General features: G+C 36.1%; 1 long non-coding RNA gene across 2 annotated transcripts; it reads left to right on the plus strand.

Moving 5' to 3' along the window:
- Window positions 1–3,185: 3,185 nt before the first annotated feature.
- Window positions 3,186–6,430, plus strand: LOC147014962 (uncharacterized). Of its 2 annotated transcripts, XR_015050169.1 has the most exons (4): window positions 3,186–3,788; window positions 3,970–4,291; window positions 4,389–4,565; window positions 4,663–6,430. It is a non-coding gene; the product is annotated as an uncharacterized LOC147014962 (long non-coding RNA). The 2 variants fall into 2 exon arrangements; XR_015050168.1 differs by having other exon boundaries at window positions 3,186–4,291.
- The last annotated feature ends 6,162 nt before the right edge of the window (window positions 6,431–12,592 follow it).

The following is a 12,592-nucleotide window of genomic DNA, read 5'->3' on the forward strand; positions in this document are numbered from 1 at the left end:
GTCTCTGCCAACTCAGTCACCTCTTCACCCTTTACCTCCCTTGTCTCAACTATTATTTCCGTCTCTTCCCTTGTTATCTCCCTCGTGCATGTCTCCGTCACCCCAATTAGTTTTTCCCTCTCGGTCACCGTCACTCTTCTCGCCCAACACGTCCCCCGAATTATTTTCTCCTTACCAGCCTCCACCGCGGGCCCGACAGCCGTTGCACTCCCTCCCAGCTCGTTCGCTCCCACACGTGGAGTCGCCATTTTAAACTCCCTGGTGACGGCCTTCATGCCCGCCTGCAGGCTTCGGCCCATGTTCTGCGTCTCACCCCGCAGCTCTTTCATTTCTTCCTTCATTTTGAGTGCGTTTGTTTCCATATTCACCTTCACTTCGTTCATTTGCTTGTTCATCCCTTTTATTTCGTTTGTGTTTGTATCCATTTTCGTTTTCACTTCGTTCATTTTCTTGTTCATGCCTTTTATTTCGTTTGTGTTTGTATCCATTTTCGTTTTCATTTCGTGCATGTCCCCACTGATTCCTGCCAGCATGGCGCATAGCTGAGCCATGTCGGGTGCATTTGGGTGAGCCGTTTCGGCAGGGATCGGGAAGGGTTTTGGTGGAGAGGGGGAGGGGAGGTGTCATACACCGCGGCCGCCGCCGCACCTATTTCGGGCTCTGGGTTCAGTTGGGGAAGTTCGTGTACCTGCACAACCAACATTTCCTGCACGGGGTTTTCTTCCTGGACCATGGATTCTACACATTCTAAATCCATTTCTAATAACCCCGGCTCCCGCTCGCCTTGAGACGCCATCTTATTTCTCGTAAAGGGTTAATTTGAATCGCTCATAATTTGGAGGGAATCGGGGGTTGCTCCTCTCACTCCTGGACCGATTCCCGTTAATTTAGCTGGAGACAGGAGAGCCCGTTTTCCCGCTCTCCGACACCAGTGCCGCGAGGAGGGGATGGGTTTGTATCCCACTCCTGACACGAATGTTGCGGATTCGCGCCCGCCGGCGTGCGAGCGGCCACGTAACTCGAATCGCGGCACGTCGCCCACCGGACGGACAATCCCGTCGTGACCCTCTCGGACTAACGCCGGGAACTAGTCACGGGTGGGCCTTTCGGTCTCACCACGATAGTGCCAATCGGCCCCCCGCATGGGATAGGGTTGCTCGCCAAATTCGACCGACCTAAGTACCCACACGGAGGGTAGACCGGGCGATCGCACCTCGCCGCAGGTCGACTTCGGACACGGGCCACTTTAAGCGACCCGTTCCGTACTATCGGGATAACCGAGCGGTGTTATCGTCAACCTCGACGGTTCCGATTAATTATCGGGCGTATTTAGCCCACGACCAACCCTTTACGTGAAGTAAGATGGAGATTCAATAAAAGAAAAGACGAAGCGAAAACGGGAAAAACAGTTCAACATAAAGCACATTTATTCCGCGGCAAACGGAAAGCACACATATACAATTACAATAATTATGCACCAAAAGCAAATGCAAAAGTAACACAACAATTCTGCACAAAAAGCAAATGCAACAAAAGAGACACAATGCAGATATACTACCGACTACGCGAGCACACGGCAACACTTACACAGTTTTACTTTACAGACAGCGCCGACAACACATTTACTCAAAGCAAAAGAAAAAGGAAGAGGCCACCCTCAACTACAAGGGGGCAGACGTGGTCTGGGGCCAAGACCGCGTCGAGCCTACCCGTCTGGTGATGAGCCGCAAAATGGCGGCGGCGCCCCGACTCCGCGGGCCTCGCTGACACTGCCTGGAATGGGGTGGGAACGGGGCCCCCTTCTCACACTATCTCAGCGCGGGGGGAAACAGGGGGGGTTGTTGATTTCGTGTTTGCGAATTTCGTCAACCACAACAATATATATATATACATATATATATATATATATATATATATATATATATATATATATATATATATATATATCTATATATATGTGTATATATATATATATATATATATATATATATATATATATATATATATATGTATGTATATATATGTATGTATATATATGTATGTATATATATATATATATATATATATATATATATATATATATATATATGTATATATATATATATATATATATATATATATATATATATGTATGTATATATATATATATATATATATATATATATATATATATATATATATATATATATATGTATGTATATATATGTATGTATATATATATATATATATATATGTATATATATGTATGTATATATATATATATATATATATATATATATATATATATGTATGTATATATATGTATGTATATATATATATATATATATATATATATATATATATATATATATATGTATATATATATATATATATGTATGTATATATATGTATGTATATATATATATATATATATATATATATATATATATATATATATATATATATATATATATATATATATATATATATATATATATATATATATATATATATATATATATATATATATATATATATATATATATATATGTATATATATTTGCGATTTCGTGCCCGCCGGCGTGCGAATGGCCACGTAACTCGAATCGCGGCACGTCGCCCACCGGACGGACAATCCCGTCGTGACCCTCTCGGACTAACGCCGGGAACTAGTCACGGGTGGGCTTGTCGGCCTCACCACGATAGTGCCAATCGGCCCCCCGCATGGGATAGGGTTGCTCGCCAAATTCGACCTACCTAAGTACCCACACGGAAGGTAGACCGGGCGATCGCACCTCGCCGCAGGTCGACTTCGGACACGGGCCACTTTAAGCGACCCGTTCCGTACTATCGGGAGCGGTGTTATCGTCAACCTCGATGGTTCCGATTAATTATCGGGCGTATTTAGCCCACGACCAACCCTTTACGTGAAGTAAGATGGAGATTCAATAAAAGAAAAGACGAAGCGAAAACGGGAAAAACAGTTCAACATAAAGCACATTTATTCCGCGGCAAACGGAAAGCACACATATACAATTACAATAATTATGCACCAAAAGCAAATGCAAAAGTAACACAACAATTCTGCACAAAAAGCAAATGCAACAAAAGAGACACAATGCAGATATACTACCGACTACGCGAGCACACGGCAACACTTACACAGTTTTACTTTACAGACGGCAGTAGGGTAAGAATACTGATTCTGGCTCACTTTTCCCCATGTAAATGAATGGGGGATTTTCAGCGATTTATATTTTTTTTCCCTAAAAATAAATCCCCTTTTTATCCCAAGGTATATTTATTTGTCTCCCCTTTTAACTTGGAGGTTGAACCTCATTGAATTGAACACCTGGGGGTTGAACAGCTCACTCATTGAACCTATAAAGATTTGTTCATTCTCAAATTCCTTCAATAGTTTAATTTTCTTTGCACAATAATCCCCATCTAAAATATTGACAAACAAAACATTTGAATCTTTATATTTTTTAAGATACCCCATTTGTGCCATTACGAAATGATAAACTTCTCTTAATGCTCTTGTTTGACCACCTCCTGAGCCACAGGTTATTTTTTGTTAAGCCCCGCCCACTTTTCTTTAAGCCCCGCCCACTTTTGTTAAGCCCCGCCCACTTTCCACAAGGTATTCAATAAGCCCCGCCCACTTTTCTTTAAGCCCCGCCCACTTTTGCTAAGCCCCGCCCACTTTTGCTAAGCTCCGCCCACTTTTCATAAGGTATTTTTCTAAGCCACGCCCACTTTTCCTAAGCCCCGCCCACTTTTGCTAAGCTCCGCCCACTTTTCATAAGGTATTTTTTCTAAGCCACGCCCACTTTTCCTAAGCCCCGCCCACTTTTGTTAAGCTCCGCCCACTTTTCATGAGGTATTTTTCTAAGCCACGCCCACTTTTCCTAAGCCCCGCCCACTTTTGCTAAGCTCCGCCCACTTTTCATAAGGTATTTTTCCTAAGCCACGCCCACTTTTCCTAAGCTCCGCCTACTTTTGCTAAGCCCCGCCCACTCTTACATCATTTCCAGTTCATCTCTGACTCACAAAGAAATCATTAGAAAATTACAGGATGTTATGGTTTTGAAAAATTTCCCAATGAAGGCTTGCCTAGGCTTGCCCAGGGAATTTCCAAAGGAAACCACACCCACCAGTCTTTCTCTATAAAAGCTTCAAACCCAGGCTCCATTTTAAACATTTGTTTTTGCTGGCAATGGTGTTTTGTGTGCTTGTCTCGAACTCTCTGTCTTCTATGGAACTAAACCTTCAAGTTGATGAACTGGATTCAAACCTCTTATCTATTGAGGTAAGATTTTTTATTTTCCTATTTTCAAACTTTGATTGAAGCATACTCATTTAATAATTAAATAACTTAATTAATACATTATTATTTTCTCTCACAGGAAATTGTGTCTGAAATACGAAATGAAAATACTGCTTTTGCTACAACTTTGGGGGAAATTGTTGGCTTGGTTGAAGACCTTGAGTGGGATGACTTTGGTGTTCCTTGGAACTCTCTGTCTTCTATGGAACTAAACCTTCAAGTTGATGAACTGGATTCAAACCTCTTATCTATTGAGGTAAGATTTTTTATTTTCCTATTTTCAAACTTTGATTGAAGCATACTCATTTAATAATTAAATAACTTAATTAATACATTATTATTTTCTCTCACAGGAAATTGTGTCTGAAATACGAAATGAAAATACTGCTTTTGCTACAACTTGGGGCGAAATTGTTGGCTTGGTTGAAGACCTTATGAGCGACCAAGACCCACAGAACGAGTTCGTCCTTGATGACCCAACCAAAGAGTTATACCTTGGAGACCAGCAAAATCCTGAAAAAGAGTTTTACAGCAATAGTACTCATTGTGAGTTATCAAGACAATACCCACTGAACAAGTTATACCTTGATGAGCCAGAATACAAGTTTTACCTTGGAGACTCACAAATTTTGAAAAAATCAAGAAATGAGTTCTGCCTTGATGGTTTAAATAACTACCTTGGAGACTCAGGAAAAGGGTTCTGCCAAGATGGTTCTAAATATGGGGCCTACCTTGGAGACTCACAAATTTTGAAAAAATCAGTAAATGAGTTCTGCCTTGATGGTTTAAATAACTACCTTGGAGACTCAGGAAAAGGGTTCTGCCAAGATGGTTCTAAATATGGGTCCTACCTTGGAGACTCACAAATTTTGAAAAATCAGTAAATGAGTTATCCTTAAGAGACTTTGTAAGTTGGTTTTACTTTGAATACTTGAAATGTGGGTTCTGGATTGATAACTCACAATGTGATACATATCTTGGAAACTCAACGGGAATGTGGTTATACCTTGAAGACTTGGAAAGTTGGGTTTATGTTGGACACTTGAAACTTTTTTGGGGGCTTTTATTTATTTATTTATTTATTATTATTATTATTTTATTTATTTATATTTTGGAGACTTTTGGAGTTGCTATCACTCTTTGGGATCTAAACCTATCGATGTAGTTCTTTGTCGGATGGTGCTTGATGGGAGCAAGATCAAGAAAGTTCTGGGAAGAAAGTGCAGGCTTACTCCCCCTTTTTACGTCATCAAACCTGAAAGCCTTAAAAGACAGAATTGGAAGAAGAAAAAAAACGTAAAAATATATATATATATATAGGTGGAAATCTCATTTTGAAAAAGACATTGTGTTGGGCGAGGATTGAGTTGGGGTTGAGATTTTGAATGTGAGGGTTGGGGTTGAGATTTTGAATGTGAGGGTTGGGACACACACATACACATCAACAAACAAAAGTTAAGCCTTGACTATTCAGTTGAGGATTCTGTGTTTGGGGTTCACAGATCTAAGAACGTCCCCCTTGACACACATTATATACTGTTATACACCTCGGACTTGGCCCTCGAGTGTCCACAACGGTGTATAGTAGGAGGGAGTGAAGCGCCAACCTATTGCTCCCATTGCACACACACACACACACACACAAACAAAAGTTAAGCCTTGACTATTCAGTTGAGGATTCTGTGTTTGGGGTTCACAGATGTAAGAACGTCCACCCCTTGACACACATTATATACTGTTATACACCTCGGATTTGGCCTCGAGTGTCCACAAAGGTGTATTATCTGCTTAGTTTTGTCTTTTGTAATTCCTGTGAATAAAATGAACCTAAAATCTCTTCCCCTTCCAAATCATATATTTTATAAGTCCAAGGAACTGTATCTATTACATCAACAATTTTAAAAAGTTCTTTCGTCCATCGTTCAGTAAAACCCTTTTCAAAATGAGATTTCCACCTATATATTCTTACGATATCACCAACTTTGAACTTAGGTTTTCTGACATTAATCTCTTTTTCATATTTTAATTTTGTAAATGTTTCTGATGGCTTCATATTCGTTGACGTGTGAATCGTGTCATTATACTTATCCACAATATCCTGAATAAAAGATAACCATTGTTGTGAACCGAGTTGTGTGAATTTTTTATATAGTCTCTCTTTTAAGGTACGATTAAAACGTTCAACAACAACTGCCTTCCCTTCATTAAAGGTACTGTATAATGTAATACTGTTATTTTTTAGAAAATTCATAAATGTCTTGTTATAAAACTCTCTACCCTCATCAGTCCACAATTTCTTAGGTTTTCTCTTACTTTTATTAAATATCTGTTGAAAAGCTAACATAAGAGTATTACCTGTTTTGTTTTTAAAGGGACAACCCACGCATATCTACTCCTCAAATCAATAACGGTTAAAGCATACTTGTACCCCTTATCATTATTGAGTTCAATCAAATCAGCAGACCAGATATAATCAACTTCCTTGGAATAAACTTTCCTTCTCTGAAACTTTGTGAATATTGGTTTATGTAATTCATCAGCTAATTGCTCTTCAGTCTTAATGGCATCATTAGAGCCTATAAGTTTTTTGAATTTCCAAGTCCAAGTTTCAATTTAGCACTAATCATCTTCTTCACGATGAACCTATCAACTTTTTCTCTCAAGGTTGGATTTTGTATCAGAGACAAATTATATAACATTTCTCTATCGGCTTCATGCTTTTCTTCCAACGTTGTGGTATTCCCATAATCAATATCGTGTCTCATGCACACTTCATCAACTCTATTGATTGGTTTACTCCAGGATTTAGGATTGTCTGCCTCATCTAATCTTTTATCCAAGTTTGTGCCTGGACCACAGAAAGAATACCCTGGAAGATGTAATTCCCTGGTATTCCAGTAGTTGTAAATTTACTTCCTGATAAAAACTTTTGTATATCTCCTCCGAGTTTGTGTTTGGAGATAAATTGATTTTTTTTTGAACCACACACCGAACATATACCTTTTTGTATAACCCTGTTATTTTTACTTTTAATATATGAAATATTTTTAGTATTAGTTTTCTTTTTACATTTGAGACAATAACTCATTTATTTATGAGAAAAATTCCTGCAGAGTGCAAAAACCTTTTTAGTTTCCAACATGCACATTTGAATCTTAATTTTTAAAACATAAAGAATCCTTAGAAATGCCTTCACTCTCTCCTCCATTTATTTAAGAAAAAACTTGAATTAAAATGAATAGCTTGACGATGCTAATAGTTTTGTTGAAAGTATTGCAAATAGACTTCTTAATTCTTTGTATTCCTCCCTGGTGAGATAAGTTAATTTCTTTAATACCTCTATTCTTTTTGAATTTCACTGTTTTCCATATTTTGATATTTATTCATTCTCTCTCTTTCCTCCCTCTCTCTCTTCTCTCTTTCCTCCTTCTCTCTCTCCTCCTCCTCCTTTTCCTCCTCTTCCCTCTCTTCTTCAACTCCTTCCTCATCCCTTACTATACTTGAATCGTTTACACCCCATAGAATATTATACATATATTCATCAGGATTTCTTGTTATTCCTGTATCCAAAATAATTTTTTTACAACAGGAAACCAATAAAATTTCTTTTGAATTTCTAAAAGAGCCTTACCTTTTCTTAACCTTATAATTTTTTCATTATTTAACATTCTAATTAAATCTAAAGTTGTCGGTTTATCAACATCAGCATAATGCCAATCTTTTATTGAAAATACCTCATTCTTATGTTGTAGAACATATTTATTAAAATACCGAATACCCTTTTCTTGAAGGTATGCTTGGACACAGAAATGATAATTTTCTTGAAGCCTTCTTGCTGTCATTTATGTATTAGAAATATATGTTAGAATAATATTATGGCACGAAACACCTCCCCATCTTCCCATAGTTAAATCATTTTGTATTTCCTTACTTATTATATATAATCCTGTTTTTTCTGTTTTCATGAGATAAACAAGGGCAAAACCATTATTATATTTACCCTTATTAAATTCTTTTATTTGTTGTTTACTAATCGTGGCTCCACAAAACTCATTCTCGATACCAAGTGGATAATATTCTTCCTTACGAGACTGATTTAATTGTTCCAGGTCTTCGAGGTTAATTTTAAATGACCAATTATACCCTAAATCATTCATATCATACCCCCATTGTTCTATTCTCATACAAACGATACGCCCTTCTTTATAAAAATTTATTTTAATTCGAACTGTGAATTCTGTATGACCTGGAGATAATATCAACACTTCTGTATCTTTAGAATACACAGCCGTTTTATTTAAGTATATATATTGTGATAAATCGCTTAATCTCACCAAGTCATTCGCGTCAGTCGGGCTTGGATAATTTTTTAATTTATAAGCATTTTTCATGTTAATATTTTTGTTTATATTATATTTATGTCGTTCAGCCTGTGCCTTTGTGTAATAATTTGATAAATCAATATCCAGTTCTTGAGATACACCAAAGATAGAACCATCTTTACCAACATAAGTCATTTATATTAGATTAAAAATAATATCATAAAAATTTTTATTTTTGTTGAGTTGAAATAACACATCTAGACATAATTGACCACAACACTTGGAATTTAATTCTTGGACTTGAAATGTTTGATAAACACCATTCTGTAAGAATTTTATGACTTCAACAGGTGGTGGAAGACCAAAACTATCAAAATAATATTTGTCTTGACTATTAAAAATACAAACCCAATGAGAACCGTTCCCATCATTATCTTCTAAGTTCATAATAATATTCTTTGTATGTTTCGACACATTTGTTAATTCATCTCTCATACAAATAACCACATTATGAATTTTTAATTTCTTACAATATTTAGCAAGTTGTAAATTTGATGTTGTATTCTTTCCAAATTCTTTCAACCACTCATCAATGCTCATTTATTTATTAGAAAGATATAATCCATTACCTCTTTTCATTAATTTTACACCTGCTTGTGCTATAGAAGAAAGCATATCTCCAACTAACAATCTCGCTTTATCAGGCAGACCTTCAAGTTTTTCAGCAAAATCTACAATTACACCACTTCCACTAATTTGTTTCTCCAACTCTTTGTTATGTCTTTCCAATTCTTTTTGAGCCTGGAGTTGAGCCTTCCTTTCGTTGGCAGTTTTGACCGCTGTTGAAATACCACCCGTCAATGCTCCAACCGCACTTAAACCAGCAAATAAAGGAATTAGAAATGGGAGAAATCCTCCACTCGTCTCTCTTATTGAATATTTTTTCAACATTGGTTTTATCATTTTAATTTTAAGTGAGCCAGTGTCATTCAAGATTTTAACCTGTTCTCTTGTGAGCAAAACATCAATTCTTACTGCTCCTTTTCTCTGAATTGTATTAACGTTAATCGTACAAGGCTTTTGATTTTGAACACAAGATGATAGTTTATGAAGATTGATTTGATGAACATATACCCCAGTTGGTACTTTGCCACTCATTTATTTAACAAAAAAATTATGTGAGACTAATCATCACACCATTATCTGTATTAATCTGCAATTCTGTTTCTTCCAAAAGCAAACAATATGTATCAACTTCTTCACTCTCTCCTCTTTCAATGTATAGGGAAGTATCCACTCGATTAGACTTTATAGTTTCTTTTTGAGCGCTCAGGTCAAACGTATAGATTGTATACAAACTTTTAAATGCTGTCATATCCAAAATAGGTTCTTTATTTCCATTACTTTCACACACCTTTTGGTAAGACTTGTATGCTTCAGCAAAATCATTTTTTTCCCAATTAATTTCCAATCTATCTCGTGGATAAAATGTTCCATCTAGAGAAACGCGAAGTTGTTTCACCTTAGCATTATCACTCAATGCATTATTCTTATCAGTCGCAGTATCACCATCTGGCTTTTTAAAAATCATCCACAGATATCGTGGCTTTCCTTCCAGAACACCCAAATTCCACGTGTAAGTAGTTTGATTGAGTTTAACGTGTTGACATCTTCTTTTGAGGTATGATACACTGAGTGGTTTTTTGAGTTAAGTCTTCGATTCAACATCTCTTCTGTTTTAAGATTAGGAGTATATTCACTGATATACCAACTCATCTCCTCAATTACAAATTTATTCTGATCACCAAAAGCATTACCAACACCAAAAAGCAATCTATTTTCATTATCATTCCTTTGTAGTTGAAATCTAATTTTAAGACCATACAGAACTTTATCATAATCACAAAATCCAAATATACCTTTAAGAGGAACTGCCACAGTAAAACTATTTTCTGCTTTTGTATCATCATTATACATTCCTTTCCTTTGAATATATCCAGGGTCTGTGTTTGTTCCCGTTGACATATCAGGAATAAAACCTTCGACAGACCCCTTTCCCATTCTATCACTGAATGTATAGAGTGTAAATTTCATCATTTCAGATACAGCAGAGACATAATCAACCGCTTCAACTTCTTGTGTTCCAATATACAATCGCACACTATCAAACATTTTCCAGAAGAAATCATTTACAAGTGTAGCGTTTGTGTTATTCCCAGCCTTAGTGAATTTAAATTTACACAACAAGAAACTTTCGGAGAGATTCAAATAGGTTTGTTGATTATTTATTTCAAAACTTTTTGTACCATTTGTATTCCAGTCTGTTCCAGTTATTGCATTTACCTTGAAGTAATCTTCTTTTTTAGTGGAGTTTGAGATAATAATAGTATCATCCAAATCATAGATACTATCAATTGCTTCCATACTTGTATTTATTTAGGAAAAAAGATGTTAAAACTTTTGAAACCCTGATCCAAGTATTTGAATTATTTTCTGTCGTTCTTGGGGGACAACTGAGTTTTACCTTTCTTAATTTCTTTTTATTGCTTGTAATTTATGAGATTCTTTCTGAGCATCTTTTATACTCTTTACAGCACCTGCTACATTTCCCACAGCAGAAGCAGTTGAACCAATTAGGTCTTTATGTTTAAGAATAGTTGAACCAATACCCATGAGAGTATCAATTATCCCATCTCCTCTAAATTGATGTCCAACACCCCTTTGTCTCTTAGGTTTATAGTATCCTCTACCAAGATACATACCTTCACCCTTGTAGTACGGGGAAAGGAACATCCCATCCCCTGTAATTATTTTATATTTTCCCAACTCGTGCTTCCTCACAATAACCATCGTATTTATTTATTGAAAAACTTCACGTAGGTGAATTCTGATGGATATAACTTCTCCATTAAAAGAGATCACACGATTATCTTGGTCGGTTATCCTAAAATTTACTCTGTGTATGGTTTTTCCTGACACAGGTAGATAAACCAAATTTTTAGGCTCCATATTGAATTTATAACCAATTGGGGTTGAGTATGCGCTGAATGAAAATATTGTATTTGTTTTTAATCCATCATTATAAGCACCATCAATCAAATCACAGTGAATTAACACCGAATTTATTCCTGAGGATATTTGAATGACATTATCACTGTAAAACGTCCCATTAGTTTCAATCTTTTTTGAGGAGAAACCTAATAACTCTCTAAATGAATTATCAATTGTGAAATCAACCTTGTAGTTATTTTTAACTTTAATCGTTGATTTTGAAGTATGTTTTTGAATGTTTATAACAATATTTTTTGGTTCATCACCCTGTTCTTTCATAAGACGAGCAATTTCGGAAGATATTTGAGAAATCTCGTATGCTCCGGGTGAGACTGTTATCGTTTTGTATCCACTTCCCGGATTATAACTAAACTTGTCATTTTTCTCGGTTATATTAAATAAGGTATTATAAGTCTCCATGGACAATAAAGATGCCTCATATTCTTTTGTTGTGTCAAGTTGTAGTGGGTATGGGAATGAAGATGTGTGGTCGCTTGTTGTGAAATTAAAACTCAGGATTGTGCTTCTCATCTTATTTAATATGAGATAAAATGTCTTTATATTGAGATTTATTAATTATTTTCATGTTCATCAACTGGTCTAAAATGGCTGATGCTTCATTAAAACAATTGTTATTTCCAGCCTTCTTACTGCCGAACAACAATAACAGTCTATTAACTAATTGCGATGGGTCATTTGGAAGAAAACTAATACCTGAACCAAGGATACTTAAAGCCTGAATAATGTGTTTCTCCTTCTCATTCTTCCTACTTTTACCAGAAAGAATAACCTTATAATTTAGAGTGTTCAGCAAATCAATATATACTCTATCATCATTATTTTCCATATCCAATGGTTTATCAATATACTTTGATTCATCCCTCACAGTTGAACCTTGTCTTCCATCTTT

This window comes from Eptatretus burgeri, chromosome 12 (assembly GCF_056783735.1).
Source record: "Eptatretus burgeri isolate ZD-2024b chromosome 12, Ebu_testis_v1, whole genome shotgun sequence".
Taxonomy (NCBI): Eukaryota; Metazoa; Chordata; class Myxini; order Myxiniformes; family Myxinidae; genus Eptatretus; species Eptatretus burgeri.